Genomic DNA, 15489 nt, shown 5'->3' with positions numbered 1-15489 from the left:
AAAATACAATGTGCATAAAATATACTTTATTTGCCCCTTCACTCCCTCTCTTATGCTTACCTGGCAGATGTTCGTGCCCGACTCCATGGTCTCCTCTGGTGTTTCCTCCTAAAAGAGATAAAAGTTCATTAACTGATTACCTGCCTGATGAACCCTCTGTATAAACAAATCACACTCTTCCCTATGCTGAATCATTAGGCTTTGAGATGAGAGCAGCTCATTATACAAAAGGATTGTAAAAGAGGTATACTGCCCCTTTAAATGTTTATTGGTAAAGATTTAGTAATATCTCTGCTTAAATCTCATTAAATACCTGAAGATGTTCCTGGCTCATATGCATCAGAGCCTCCTCTCTGATGCATCGCTCGTACCAGGAATTGAATTCCCAGTCCAATTCCTAGTAAAAAAGAGATACAATATGTTGTTAAATAAACGTAAATCTCTAGTTTGAAAAAGAAAGCCCTTAAAGACAGAATTGGCCCACTGCTCAGGCTCATATGATTTCTCCTTACCTGGCAGGTTTCAGGAGTGGGGACCTCTGGAGTCTCCTGGTTAAGGAAGGAAAAGAAAAACATGTTGAACATTGTATTATTTCTGTTGTAAAGAAGCTAAAATAAAATGTTGCATAAAATGTACAGTGATTTTTATTTGCCCCTTCTCTCCCTCTCTTATGCTTACCTGGCAGATGTTAGTGCCCAACTCCAAGTCCTCATCTGGTGTTTCCTCCTAAGAGAGATAAAGTTCATTATCTGATTAACTGTCTGAGGAACCCTCTGTATAAACAAACCAATCTCTTCCCCAAGCTGAATCATTAGGCTTTGAGATGAGAGCAGCTCATTATACAAAAGGATTGTAAAAGAGGCATACTGCCCCTTTAAATGTTTATTGGTAAAGATTTAGTAAAATCTCTGCTTAAATCTCATTAAATACCTGAAGGTGTTCCGCGCTCATATGCATCAGAGCCTCCTCTCTGATGCATCGCTCGTACCAGGAATTGTACTCCCAGTCCAATTCCTAGTAAAAAGGAGATACACTATGTTGTTATATAAACGTAAATCTCTAGCTTGAAAAAGAAAGCCTTTAAAGACAGAATTAGCCCACTGCTCAGGCTCATATGATTTCTCCTTACCTGGCAGGTTTCAGGAGCGGGGAGCTCTGGAGTCTCCTGGTTAAGGAAGGAAAAGAAAAACATGTTGAACATTGTATTATCTCTGTTGTAAAGAAGCTAAAATAAAATGTTGCATAAAATGTACAGTGATTTTTAGTTGCCCCTTCTCTCCCTCTCTTATTTGCCCCTGCTCTCCCTCTCTTATTTGCCCCTGCTCTCCCTCTCTTATTTGCCCCTTCTCTCCCTCTCTTATGCTTACCTGGCAGATGTTCGTGCCCGACGCCAAGTCCTCATCTGGTGTTTCCTCCTAAGAGAGATAAAGTTCATTATCTGATTAACTGTCTGAGGAACCCTCTGTATAAACAAACCAATCTCTTCCCCAAGCTGAATCATTAGGCTTTGAGATGAGAGCAGCTCATTATACAAAAGGATTGTAGAAGAGGTATACTGCCCCTTTAAATGTTTATTGGTAAAGATTTAGTAATATCTCTGCTTAAATCTCATTAAATACCTGAAGATGTTCCTGGCTCATATGCATCAGAGCCTCCTCTCTGATGCAACGCTCATACCAGGAATTGTATTCCCAGTCCAATTCCTAGTAAAAAAAGAGATACAATATGTTGTTATATAAACGTAAACCTCTAGCTTGAAAAAGAAAGCCCTTAAAGACAGAATTGGCCCACTGCTCAGGCTCATATGATTTCTCCTTACCTGGCAGAGTTCAGGGGCAGGGTCCTCTTGAGTCTCCTGGTTAAGGAAGGGAAAGAAAAACATGTTGAACATTGTATTATTTCTGTGTTAAAGAAGCTAAAATACAATGTTGCATCAAATGTACAGTGAATTTAATTTGCCCCTGCTCTCCCTCTCTTATTTGCCCCTGCTCTCCCTCTCTTATTTGCCCCTGCTCTCCCTCTCTTATGCTTACCTGGCAGATGTCCGTGCCCGACTCCAAGTCCTGCCCTGGTGTCTCCTCCTAAGAGGGATAAAGTTCATTATCTGATTAACTTTCTATGACTTTGTGGTTCAGTATCTATAACAGACCTTGTATAAAGCAAATTATATAAACTTTAGAAAATCAAACCATGTCTGTTTCTTTACTACTTACCTGGCAGGTGTTATAGCCAGGGTCTTTTGGAGGTTCCTGGTTAAAAGATAAAAGTTATCAAATCAGCTCAACTCTGAAAAAGTGAACATATTTTCCATGTAAAATTCAGGTGACTTATTTAATTTTGTGGTAGTTTTTTTATTTTGGCAGCATTGCCAAATCCACCTGATGGTAACAAGTTAAGAGGAAAATAGATCAAACCCACCCATATCTGGTAAGTGGGGGGTAGTGGTATAACTATACTATGCACAGATTCATATGTGGATGTCAATCATATCTATATCCCACATTTATGTAAATTGGTTATGGGATCTGTTATCCAGAAACCCATTATCCAAAAATCTCTGAATTGCAGTTAGGCCATTGCCCGTAGACTCCATTTTAAACAACTAAAACATATTTGTGTTCTAACTTGTACAAGGTAAAGACCGATAAGCAACAGATGCTGATTGGTTAGTTTGGGAAACTGCATTTGAGCAAGTTAGCATCTATGTTGGTAAATAAGCTATAATCATAATGCTTTACAGAGATTATTCATGAACCCTGTGGCTTAAAGAGAAACTAAGCTCATTTGGGACACTATACAACTCTATGCTAGTTACCTCACAGGTGTTGGGGTGAGGGTCTGTTTCTTCCATGATGTTCTGGTTAAGACAGAAAATATTATTTTATAAGATCAGCTCAGTTCACAAGAGAATATGATAAAATAAATATTTTTCATTCATTTGTTATTTTCTGCTTACCTGGAAGTGGCAGGGGCTGGTGTCCATGCTCTCCTGCCTCAAAGTTGGTGCTTCAGCCTGGTTAAGACAGAAAAAAGGTCACAAACCAATACTGTAAAGCTCAAAGTAATACAATGGTTGAAAGTTGTCTTTTTATTGTATCGGTTCTGCTCAATAAAAAATAATCTGAAATAAAAATTGTAAGCAACAACTGAGGCCCTGTCAATTCAAAGTAGTAATAAATTTATCATTTTAAAGGCAGGTTTTTTTTTTCTACAATTCCAGCTCAGTGTCAAAATATTGCCAAATATTAGTTGGCACAAGTCCACTGCATGTATTCGGGGGGGTCACTGGGGAAACCTTGGCGCTACCACCAGCTTGGGGATGGAGGTAACACCAGGGTTCCGCTCAATCAATATAACAGTTACTTTATGGGATGAAAGGCCTATCATCCAATGCAAGTTATCACTAAAGGTGACGGTATGTTTAATCTTGAAACAAAATGACTTTCAGAAGATATAATTAAGCACAAACCTCATTACAGGCTGTTGGATGCTCCTCGATGGGCTGAGGATCCTCTTGCTCAGAGAGCTCAGGCGGGCAGGTGTAATTGCCACACTCCTGAGGTCTCTCCTATTTAGGGGGGAAAAAATGGTTGTTAGATGAGCGGAACCAATTAGATTAAAGCAGAACTGCAAGACCCAGACTCCTACGTTTCCCCCAAAATGAAAGAGATCAGAGCTAATTAGCGGGGTGAATGGTTGTTATGTTCGGTTGTGGCCTTTCTGTTAAAACCCTCACTGCTCTGATCATTGCACAGATATATGTACAGTGAAACTGACTAGGGCCTTGGGTTTCAGTGGGAATGTTCTAGAAGGGCAATGGGATCTGTGGAGGATCTGAGAGGATGTAACAGAGGTAAAACATGGTGACCAACCATCCTAGTAAGTATTTGTCAGGGGAATGGGGGCTAAATGGGAGTTTGGGTGATGTGTTTGGATAGGGGTCCTGTGCAGGGGCACAAATAGGTTTAAAAGGGTTTAATTGTTATTCAGAAAAAACAGTTAATACATAATACAATTCCTTGCTGGTTACCTCGCAAGTCTCCTGCTGAGGGTGGCAGGGGCTGGTGTTCGTGCTCTCCTGCGTCATAATTGGTTCTTCAGCCTGGTTAAGACAGAAAAAAGGTCACAAACCAATACTGTAAAGCTCAAAGTAATACAATGGTTGAAAGTTGTCTTTTTATTGTATCGGTTCTGCTCAATAAAAAATAATCTGGAATAAAAATTGTAAGCAACAACTGAGGCCCTGTCAATTCAAAGTAGTAATAAATTCATCATTTTAAAGGCAGGGTTTTTATTTTCTACAATTCCAGCTCAGTGTCAAAATATTGCCAAAAGTCCACTGCATGTATTCGGGGGGGTCACTGGGGAAACCTTGGCTCTACCACCAGCTTGGGGATGGAGGTAACACCAGGGTTCCGCTCAATCAATATAACAGTTACTTTATGGGATGAAAGGCCTATCATCCAATGCAAGTTATCACTAAAGGTGACCGTATGTTTAATCTTGAAACAAAATGACTTTCAGAAGATATAATTAAGCACAAACCTCATTACAGGCTGTTGGATCCTCCTCGATGGGCTGAGGATCCTCTTGCTCAGAGAGCTCAGGCGGGCAGGTGTAATTGCCACACTCCTGAGGTCTCTCCTATTTAGGGGGGAAAAAATGGTTGTTAGATGAGCGGAACCAATTAGAATAAAGCAGAACTGCAAGACCCAGACTCCTACATTTCCCCCAAAATGAAAGAGATCAGAGCTACATAGCGGGGTGAATGGTTGTTATGTTCGGTTGTGGCCTTTCTGTTAAAACCCTCACTGCTCTGATAATTGCACAGATATATGTACAGTGAAACTGACTAGGGCCTTGGGTTTCAGTGGGAATGTTCTAGAAGGGCAATGGGATCTGTGGAGGATCTGAGAGGATGTAACAGAGGTAAAACATGGTGACCAACCATCCTAGTAAGTATTTGTCAGGGGAATGGGGGCTACATGGGAGTTTGGGTGATGTGTTTGGATAGGGGTCCTGTGCAGGGGCACAAATAGGTTTAAAAGGGTTTAACTGTTATTCAGAAAAAACAGTTAATACATAATACAATTCCTTGCTGGTTACCTCGCAAGTCTCCTGCTGAGGGTGGCAGGGGCTGGTGTTCGTGCTCTCCTGCGTCATAATTGGTTCTTCAGCCTGGTTAAAAAAGAAAAAAGGTCACAAACCAATACTGTAAAGCTCAAAGTAATACAATGGTTGAAGGTTGTCTTTTTATTGTATCGGTTCTGCTCAATCAATATAAAGTTGCTGTTACTTTATGGGATGAAAGGCCTATCATCCAATGCAAGTTATCACTAAAGGTGAGTGTATGTTTAATCTTAAAACAAAATGACTTTCAGAAGATATAATTAAGCACAAACCTCATTACAGGCTGTCGGATCCTCCTCGATGGGCTGAAGATCCTCTTGCTCAGAGAGCTCAGGCGGGCAGGTGTAATCGCCACACTCCTGAGGTCTCTCCTCGCAAGTCTCCTGCTGAGGGTGGCAGGGGCTGGTGTTCGTGCTCTCCTGCCTCATAGTTGGTGCTTCAGCCTGGTTAAGACAGAAAAATGGTAACAAACCAATACTGTAAAGCTCAAAGTAATACAATTAGCATCTATGTTGGTAAATAAGCTATAATCATAATGCTTTACAGAGATTATTCATGAACCCTGTGGCTTAAAGAGAAACTAAGCTCATTTGGGACACTATACAACTCTATGCTAGTTACCTCACTGGTGTCGGGGTGAGGGTCTGTTTCTTCCATGATGTTCTGGTTAAGACAGAAAATATTATTTTATAAGATCAGCTCAGTTCAGAAGAGAATATGATAAAATAAATATTTTTCATTCATTTGTTATTTTCTGCTTACCTGGAAGTGGCAGGGGCTGGTGTCCATGCTCTCCTGCCTCATAGTTGGTGCTTCAGCCTGGTTAAGACAGAAAAATGGTCACAAACCAATACTGTAAAGCTCAAAGTAATACAATGGTTGAAAAAAATAAACCTTGTAAAGCAAGTGAGGCAATGCCAGTTGTATATCGGTTCTGCTCAATCAATATAAAGTTGCTGTTACTTTATAGAAGTTAATAATGCAAGTTATCACTTAAGGTGAGTGTATGTTTAACCCTGAAACAAAATGATTTTCAGAAGATATAATTAAGCACAAACCTCATTACAGGCTGTCGGATCCTCCTCGATGGGCTGAGGATCCTCTTGCTCAGAGAGCTCAGGCGGGCAGGTGTAATCGCCACACTCCTGAGGTCTCTCCTCGCAAGTCTCCTGCTGAGGTTCATCACAGACCTCCAAGGTTCCCTAGTTAATATAAAAAACATAATTTTAGAAGATCATCTGATTTCAGTAGAGAATGTGATAAAACAAACCTGTTAATTTAATTATAGATCTTCCTGCTGGTTGAGGCAGAAAAAAAATCACAAATAGTTTACAGCAAAACACACTGCAAAGTTTGGAAAAGTTTCCCTTTCTGCTTACCTTGGAGCTGCTCACCTCAGCTTCCATTTGCAATTCCTGGTTAAAAGACAAGAAAATACTATTACCTCTAATAAATGGCTTTAGTTTGTGCAACAACTGCGCCCATTTTTGCTCAGCCCCAAATTACACTTGTAAATGAGCCCTTCTGTCTGCATATCCCAAAGTGACACAGTGGTACTAATTTACTAATATATGGACTGAATTGTATGTATTGTATGTTTTAACCTTAGCAACAAATCATATCTATGTTTTAACTTGTACAAGGTAAAAATTTAAAAGAAACAGATGCTGATTGGTCAGTATGGGCAACTGCATTTGAGCAAGTTAGCACTTTGTAAATAAGCTATACTGTTGGGTAAATATTATCTTTATCCCTTACAGAGATTATTCATGAACCCTGTGGCTTAAAGAGAAACTAAGCGCTTTTAAAAACATTGGGAAACTGTACAATTCTTTGCTAGTTACCTCACGGGTCTCGGTGTGAGGGCCAGTACATACTTCCAAGGTGTTCTGGTTAACAGAGAAAAGGTTATGTTGTAAGATCAGCTCAGTTCAGCAGAGAATATGATAAAATAAATAATTTTCATTCATTTGTTATTTTCTGCTTACCTGGAAGTGGCAGGGGCTGGTGTTGGTGCTCTCCTGCTGTACTGGCTGCTCTTCCTCCTGAAAAATGGTCAGAACCAATACTGTAAGGCTCAAAGTAATACAATGGCTGAAAAAAATAAACCTTGTAAAGCAACAAGTGAGGCAATGCCAGTTGTATACGGTAATGAATTTACCATGTTTTTTCCTACAGTTCCAACTCAGAGTTAAAATATTGCATTTACTCAATTTGTTAGGCACAAGTTCACTGTATATATTCGTGGTGGCCAATAGGGAAACCTTGTCGTTACCATCAGCCTGAGGATGGAGGTAACTCCTGGATTAAGAACATGAGGTGGGACAGACTCACCAGCACCAAAGTCAGTGGTGCCTTACTAATTGCCCCCCCATAATGAATCTGGGTTTTATATGATTTAAAAATATTTTTTTGTATTGTGAACATATTATTTCTTCTTACCTGACAGATGTCCATATCAGGGGTAACTGGAGTCTCCTGGTGAAGAAATTGGAAAAAAGATGTTGCACAATGAATGATTTCTGTTGTAAAGAAGCTAAAACACAATCTTGCATGTAATATAGGGTGATTTTTATTTGCCCCTGCTCCCCCTCTCTTGTATTTACCTGGCAGATGTCCGTGCCTGACTCCAGATTCTGCTCTGGTCGCTCCTCCTAAATAGGATAAAATAAGTTATCTGATCAACTTCCTATCACCGTGTAGTTCAGTATCTAAAATGCACCTTGTCTAAAGCAAAGTCTCTCGACTTCAGAAAATCAAACCATTTTATGTTACTACTTACCTGGCAGGTGTTATAGCCAGGGGCTTCTGCTGGTTCCTGGTTAAGAGATAAAAGTGATCAAACCAACTCAGCTTTGTGAATATAGTGAAAAAAAGTGAGATGTAATATTCAGGGACTGGGGCTTTATTTATATTGCTTTGGTACTTACTTGGCAGATAGAATTGCTGGAACCAACAGAAGGTACCTGGTTAAGAGAAGACAATAGATCACAGAGAGCCACGGATCAAGCTAACAGCGCTTATGTTAAAAATATGCTTAAAAATTTGTGTAGCTTCCACACTAGAAAGGGCTCGGAACTTGGCTATGGGGCCCAAACTGAAGGAATCTAATCTAATAACCACTGCCTAAGAGAACAGATCTTTGGTAATGATAGTAATAATAGTAAAAAGGCCCGAGAGGCAAAATGTTACTGGGCAATGGGACAGTTAAAGGCAACACAACACTTAAGGAGAGCTAATAATATACGGACTGTATGATACCAACTCCTTTACTACTTACCAGGCAGATGATGTTATTGGGCTCTATAGTGGGCTCCTCCTGTTTGAGTGATAAAAAGTTGGCATTACTTTATGGAATTAAAGTGTCATGTAAAATAAATGCAGGGTCAGATTTATTGTGATGATAATGCAAAGGCCAAAGGCTATCCCTTTGCCAGGAGAGAGAAAGTAGATTCCATCATCAACAAAGAAAAGGGATTTAACAATAACAATAATACATTTATTATATGGGTCATCTATGGGGCTGGTAAAGGATGATACTGCAGCTGTCATTGAAACATTATTTTTATTCAAAAGAGAGGGTGTGTGGCCAACTATAAATAAATTGGCTTTTATCTAGTTGTTTTCTACTCGACCAGTAAGAACTGGATATATGTATATATATATATATATATTGGTGCAGCTTCATCAAGGCCTTTGTGCATATAAATCTATAGGCAAGGGAATAACATGGCTTTGATAACACAAATAGTTGGGAAAATGGTGTTTGGGAAACAATGTTGCACAATCCTTCTCTGCTTACCACAACAGATTCTCTGATGGAATGATCTGTTCTTTTCTAATGAAGAAAAAGAAAAAAGTCTTATCACAAAAAACACATGAGCAAATAGAAAAACCATCATTAAACTGATCCGAAATCTGATTGGCTCCACATTGGGCAAAGTTTGAGGACCCTGGTTTAATAGTGTCAGAATGGCAGCAATTTAAATTTCCCAGCTGAAACTCAATGAGCGACATCTGATTGGCAGTTGGTGGCTCCACCTACTTTTTCTAACCTTTAACTTTAGTGCCCCAGTACCAGCTGTGATAAGTTTGGGGACACTGGTGTTAAATGTGTGAGAATGGAATCAGGTTACATTCTCCCGTTGAAAATTGATGGGTGACATCTGATTGGCTGTTTGTAGCCCCACCCACATTTGGGCACTTGGTCTTCATTTTTTATTATTTGTAGTTATTCAATTATTTTAATTTTTGTTCAGCATCTCTCCTGATTTCTGTTTTGGCAGATATCTGGTTGCTAGGGTCCATATTACCTTAGCAACCAGGGAGTGGTTTAAATGTGAGACTGGTACATGAATAGGAGAGGACCTGAATAAAAAATGCAGCAATAACAGTAAAATTGTAGCTTCAAAGAGCAATCGTTTTAAGGCTGCCGGGGTCAGTGACCCCCATTTGAAAGCTACAGAGTTAGAAGAAAAGGGCAAATAAATGAAAAACTATAAAAAAATAAACAATGAAGACCAATTGAAAAGTTGCTGAGAATTGGCCATTCTATAACAAGTTAAAGGAGAAAGAAAGGCAAAGTCACTTGGGGGTGCCAAAATGTTAGGCACCCCCAAGTGACTTGAATCGCTTACCTTTTACCCCGGGCTGGTGCCCCTGTTGGGAGAGAACAGCACCAGCCCGGGGTACCTACAGCGCTTCCTCCTTCCTGCCTAACATTTTAGCCCCCCCAAGTGACTTAGCCTTTCCTTCTCCTTTAATGTCAAGATGAACCTCCCCTTTGAGAATTTGGTGCAAAAACCAATGTAACCCAGTGTATCCCCTGTACTGACTCATATAACAGATAGGGCTCATTCTGCAACTGCAGCAGTGATGTTGGCAGCACAATACACACATATAATCAGGCGCAGTCAGGGGCTTACTATCAGCGTTACTATTTTTATTAAGTTTATTTACACTGAAAACAACAAATTTAAATATTGTTTTTAAAAAATGCACATTTAAAAAACAAAAAAAACAAAACCCAAAAAACTCAGTTGTAAAAAGCTGCCATGTAAAAGCCTGCAAGGGCATGTAGGAGTTAATGGCGGCTGTCCTAGTCAAGATTTTAACTGTTTACGGAATTTGAGTTTTTGCTACACATTAAAAATGATGCTAAAATGACAAATTTGAGGTATTTGGTATCTGTTCAGTATCAGGAACTCAGGTTCCATTTCCATTGGTCACAAACAGAACAATCTTTAGAGATCATCACTAGTTACGAGCGAATCTGTCACATTTCGCTTTGGCGAAAAATTAGCAAAACTATGGAAAAATTTGCGAAACGCGGGTGCCATGCCTCTTATTTTACGTGACCCTTTTTAATGTAACCGCGCCTATATTGATTTGACTGCACCTATATTGATGTGACCGCGCCTATATTGATGTGACCGCGCCTATATTGATGTGACCGCGCCTATATTGATGTGACCGCGCCTATATTGATGTGACTGCGCCTATATTGATGTGACCACGCCTTTTATGACACGACCGCTAATTTTTGTGGGGAAATTAGCTGTGGATCCGTGCCTGGTGAATAAATTTGCTCATCACTGAGTTTAAGGACAAGTTTGTCCCTCGGTGACGTTACCCACAGAATGAAATATAACATGTTACAGTAGAGAAAATGAAGTCCTTACCTTGCGAAGGCAAGAAAAAAGGAAACAATTGCGGAAAGATTTCCGCAATTGTTTCCGGAAAGCTCTAAAAGCGCTCATCTCTGTAATATCCTTCTAAAGACACAAAAAGAAACATCATTTTAGTAATCCAAATTCTGTCTTCTATGTATATGTACATGTATATATATAAGGTACAGGTATAGGAACCATTATCCGGAAACCCATTCCAGAAAGTACAGGAAGGCATCTTCCATAGACTCCATGTTAATCAAATATTTCTAATTTTTAAAAATGATTCCCTCTTTCTATATAATAATAAAACAGTACCTGTACGTGATCCCAACTAAGATATAATTACCCCTTATTGGGGGCAGAACAGTCCTATTGGGTTTATTTAATGGTTAAATGATTCCCTTTTCTCTGTAATAATAAAACAGTACCTGTACTTGATCCCAACTAAGATATAATTACCCCTTATTGGGGGCAGAACAGTCCTATTGGGTTTATTTCATGTTTAAATGATTCCCTTTTCTCTGTAATAATAAAACAGTACCTGTACTTGATCCCAACTAAGATATAATTACCCCTTATTGGGGGCAAAGCAATCCTATTGGGTTTATTTAATGGTTAAATGATTCACTTTTCTCTGTAATAATAAAACAGTACCTGTACTTGATCCCAACTAAGATATAATTACCCCTTATTGGGGGCAAAGCAATCCGATTGGGTTTATTTAATGGTTAAATGATTCCCTTTTCTCTGTAATAATAAAACAGTACCTGTACTTGATCCCAACTAAGATATAATTACCCCTTATTGGGGCAGAACAGCCCTATTGGGTTTATTTCATGGTTAAATGATTCCCTTTTCTCTGTAATAATAAAATAGTACCTGTACTTGATCCCAACTAAGATATAATTACCCCTTATTGGGGGCAAAGCAATCCTATTGGGTTTATTTAATGGTTAAATGATTCCCTTTTCTCTGTAATAATAAAACAGTACCTGTACTTGATCCCAACTAAGATATAATTACCCCTTATTGGGGGCAGAACAGCCCTATTGGGTTTATTTAATGGTTAAATAATGGTTAAGTAGACTGTTGAGATTCAAATTATGGAAAGATCTGAAAACCCCATATAATAATGGCATGTAGGAGCAAAATCAATTTTCCTGTACTTTCACACATTCTAACATAATTACAACATCATTACTGGCGCTAAGGCCGCAACAAACCAGCATTAAAATGATTATTTTTATCCATGTTTTCCCCTGAACCAAAACAGCTCTACTCACCTCAGTTGCCTGACAAAGAATAACTGCCACTGAGAGATTCACATACCGTTACATCACAGGAGCAGCCAGAGGCGGGAAATCTGTATCAGCAGCTCAGATAATGACTGTTGGATTCAGCCATTTTCCAATAAAATGCAGGGGGTTTTGTTGCCGTGACGAGCACGTGTTTATTGTGTATCCAGTATAGGGAATGGGACCGTTACAACATGTATAATATATTTTTATAAGGAATGGTACAGAGACTCGCCCATTATTGTATGTAATGTATATGTGTATAGGGAATGCAGAGTTGCCCTGTACCTGATACTCACTGAGTTAGCAGGAATCTCTGCTAATTGCACAACAATCCTATAGTTTCAATATTTAAATGTATTTTAGCGCACAAGTATCCATAGAGAACGAGCTGTTATTCTATGTGCATAACATGAGTATAGGAATTGCTGCCATTATAGGATGCAGATTAAATCAGCATAGAGAATGCCCCACTATTAAATATATAAAATATCAGCATAGAGAATGCCCCACTATTAAATATATAAAATAACAGCATAGAGAATGCCCCACTATTAAATATATAAAATATCAGAATAGAGAATGCCCCACTATTAAATATATAAAATATCAGAATAGGGAATGCCCCACTATTAAATATATAAAATATCAGAATAGGGAATGCCCCACTATTAAATATATAAAATATCAGCATAGGGAATGCCCCACTATTAAATATATAAAATATCAGAATAGAGAATGCCCCACTATTAAATATATAAAATATCAGAATAGGGAATGCCCCACTATTAAATATATAAAATATCAGCATAGAGAATGCCCCACTATTAAATATATAAAATATCAGAATAGGGAATGCCCCACTATTAAATATATAAAATATCAGAATAGGGAATGCCCCACTATTAAATATATAAAATATCAGAATAGGGAATGCCCCACTATTAAATATATAAAATATCAGAATAGGGAATGCCCCACTATTAAATATATAAAATATCAGAATAGGGAATGCCCCACTATTAAATATATAAAATATCAGCATAGAGAATGCCCCACTATTAAATATATAAAATATCAGGATAGGGAATGGCACAATTATTGTGTGTAGGAACAAGTGCAACACCCCCCTTCAAAATCAAAATCTCTGTAATTAGTATTATTATAATCATTCCAACATATTTACATCATTAGCGCCACTAAAGCCGCACTGTACCAATATTAAAATGATTATTTTTATCTATGTTTTTATCTGAACAAAATGAGCTCTACTCACATCAGTCCCTGACAAAGACTGAGCCAATCGGAGCTGCTGCCCAACACCCTGGGACTACCAATGAAACATTTTCCCTTGATTTCAAGATTTGCTGAAAGTTTTAAGTTAATCTGCCATGTTTTGCTTTGTGTCAAAATTTGCAATTTGCTGAATCGCATTGGAGTCAATGGGAAGCCCAATGCACATACGTTTTGCTTAGTATACTCCCTGCTACACACATGCCCTACAGTGCCCTACTCCTCCTACAGTTTTACACTCTCCACACTTCTTCGCCCTATAGCGGAGCAGGTTGCTTGTGCTTTTCTAAGCGATTTGGGGTTCTGGGGATTTTTGTAGACAACAAGTTGTCTAATTCCAATATCATTCTGTGGCTACTAAAGCAAATAAAGTGCTGTCTTGTATAAAAAGGGCATTGATGCAAGGGATGAAAACATAATTTTGCCTCTTTATAGGTCCCTGGTAAGGCCTCACCTTGAGTATGGGGGGCAGTTTTGGGTTCCAGTCCTTAAAAAGGATATTAATGAGCTGAAGAGAGTGCAGAGACTGCAACTAAACTGGTAAAGGGGATGGGTGGGTTAAAATATGAGGTTAGACTGTCAGGGTTGGGGTTGTTTTCCCCGGCTTGTGAGAGGACATGATTACTCTGTTCAAGTACATTAGAGGGGATTATAGGCAGATGGGGGGGTTTTCCCATAAAACAATCAACGCACCAGAGGCCCCCGTTTAGATTAGAGGAACAGAACTTTTTGAAGCAGCGTAGGGGGTTTCTCACGGTGAGGGCAGTGAGGTTGGGGAATGCCCTTCCTAGTGATGTTGTAATGGCAGATTCTGTTAATGCCTAAGAGGGGCCTGGATGAGTTCTTGAACAAGCATAGTAGCCAAGGCTATTGTGATACTAATATCTACAGTTAGTATTGATGTTGGTATATATATTTTATATATATGAGTGTAAAGATAGATAGGTCAGTATGGGTCTGTATGTGAGTGGATAGATAGGTCAGTATGGGTCTGTATGTGAGTGGATAGATAGGTCAGTGTGGGTCTGTATGTGAGTGGATAGATAGGTCAGTGTGGGTCTGTATGTGAGTGTATAGATAGGTCAGTGTGGGTCTGTATGTGAGTGGATAGATAGGTCAGTATGGGTCTGTATGTGAGAGGATAGATAGGTCAGTATGGGTCTGTATGTGAGTGGATAGATAGGTCAGTGTGGGTCTGTATGTGAGTGGATAGATAGGTCAGTATGGGTCTGTATGTGAGTGGATAGATAGGTCAGTATGGGTCTGTATGTGAGTGGATAGATAGGTCAGTGTAGGTCTGTATGTGAGTAGATAGATAGGTCAGTATGGGTCTGTATGTGAGTGGATAGATAGGTCAGTGTGGGTCTGTATGTGAGTGGATAGATAGGTCAGTATGGGTCTGTATGTGAGTGGATAGATAGGTCAGTATGGGTCTGTATGTGAGTGGATAGATAGGTCATTGTGGGTCTGTATGTGAGTGGATAGATAGGTCATTGTGGGTCTGTATGTGAGTGGATAGATACGTCAGTGTGGGTCTGTATGTGAGTGGATAGATAGGTCAGTATGGGTCTGTATGTGAGTGGATAGATAGGTCAGTATGGGTCTGTATGTGAGTGGATAGATAGGTCAGTGTGGGTCTGTATGTGAGTGGATAGATAGATCAGTATGGGTCTGTATGTGAGTAGATAGGACAATTGTGAATAAAGCTGTTTCTTAAACCACCTTCACCCATGTCTCCCCTAGATTTGGCCTAGTTCAGTGACCTCTGCCCTAATACAAGTCTTTATTACTGGCGGCTTCACTTATAGAATGATTATATGAAGAAGAGCGGTAGGTGGTTATAGTCTATACATCAAGGGAACTATAATGAGAATGAGGGGTTCCCCTACCCCTCTGCATATATTGCGTGAGGCTCCTCTTTACACCCCTTTCATCCCTGAGCTCTGCAATGAATGGGTCTGTCAGTAGCTGCCTTGCAGATGGTCTTCTCGCTGGATTCGTCTGCAGACATTCATTAATAAAGAAATGGAAGTTTTCACTCCTGGAATAAAGAAATTGGGTCAAAATTGTAATTGTCATGTTATGTAATATGTAATTTT

General features: G+C 39.3%; 1 long non-coding RNA gene across 1 annotated transcript; it reads right to left on the bottom strand.

The window, feature by feature from the left end:
* Positions 1 to 3482: 3482 nt before the first annotated feature.
* LOC116408907 lies at positions 3483 to 6614 on the bottom strand. Its single transcript, XR_004221413.1, has 4 exons — positions 6189 to 6614; positions 5107 to 5949; positions 4031 to 4644; positions 3483 to 3568 (listed from the first exon to the last, which is right to left on the bottom strand). It is a non-coding gene; the product is annotated as an uncharacterized LOC116408907 (long non-coding RNA).
* Positions 6615 to 15489: the final 8875 nt, after the last annotated feature.

Source organism: Xenopus tropicalis, chromosome 2 (assembly GCF_000004195.4).
Source record: "Xenopus tropicalis strain Nigerian chromosome 2, UCB_Xtro_10.0, whole genome shotgun sequence".
NCBI classification, from domain to species: domain Eukaryota; kingdom Metazoa; phylum Chordata; class Amphibia; order Anura; family Pipidae; genus Xenopus; species Xenopus tropicalis.
This window is presented reverse-complemented; position numbering and strand designations above follow the sequence as displayed.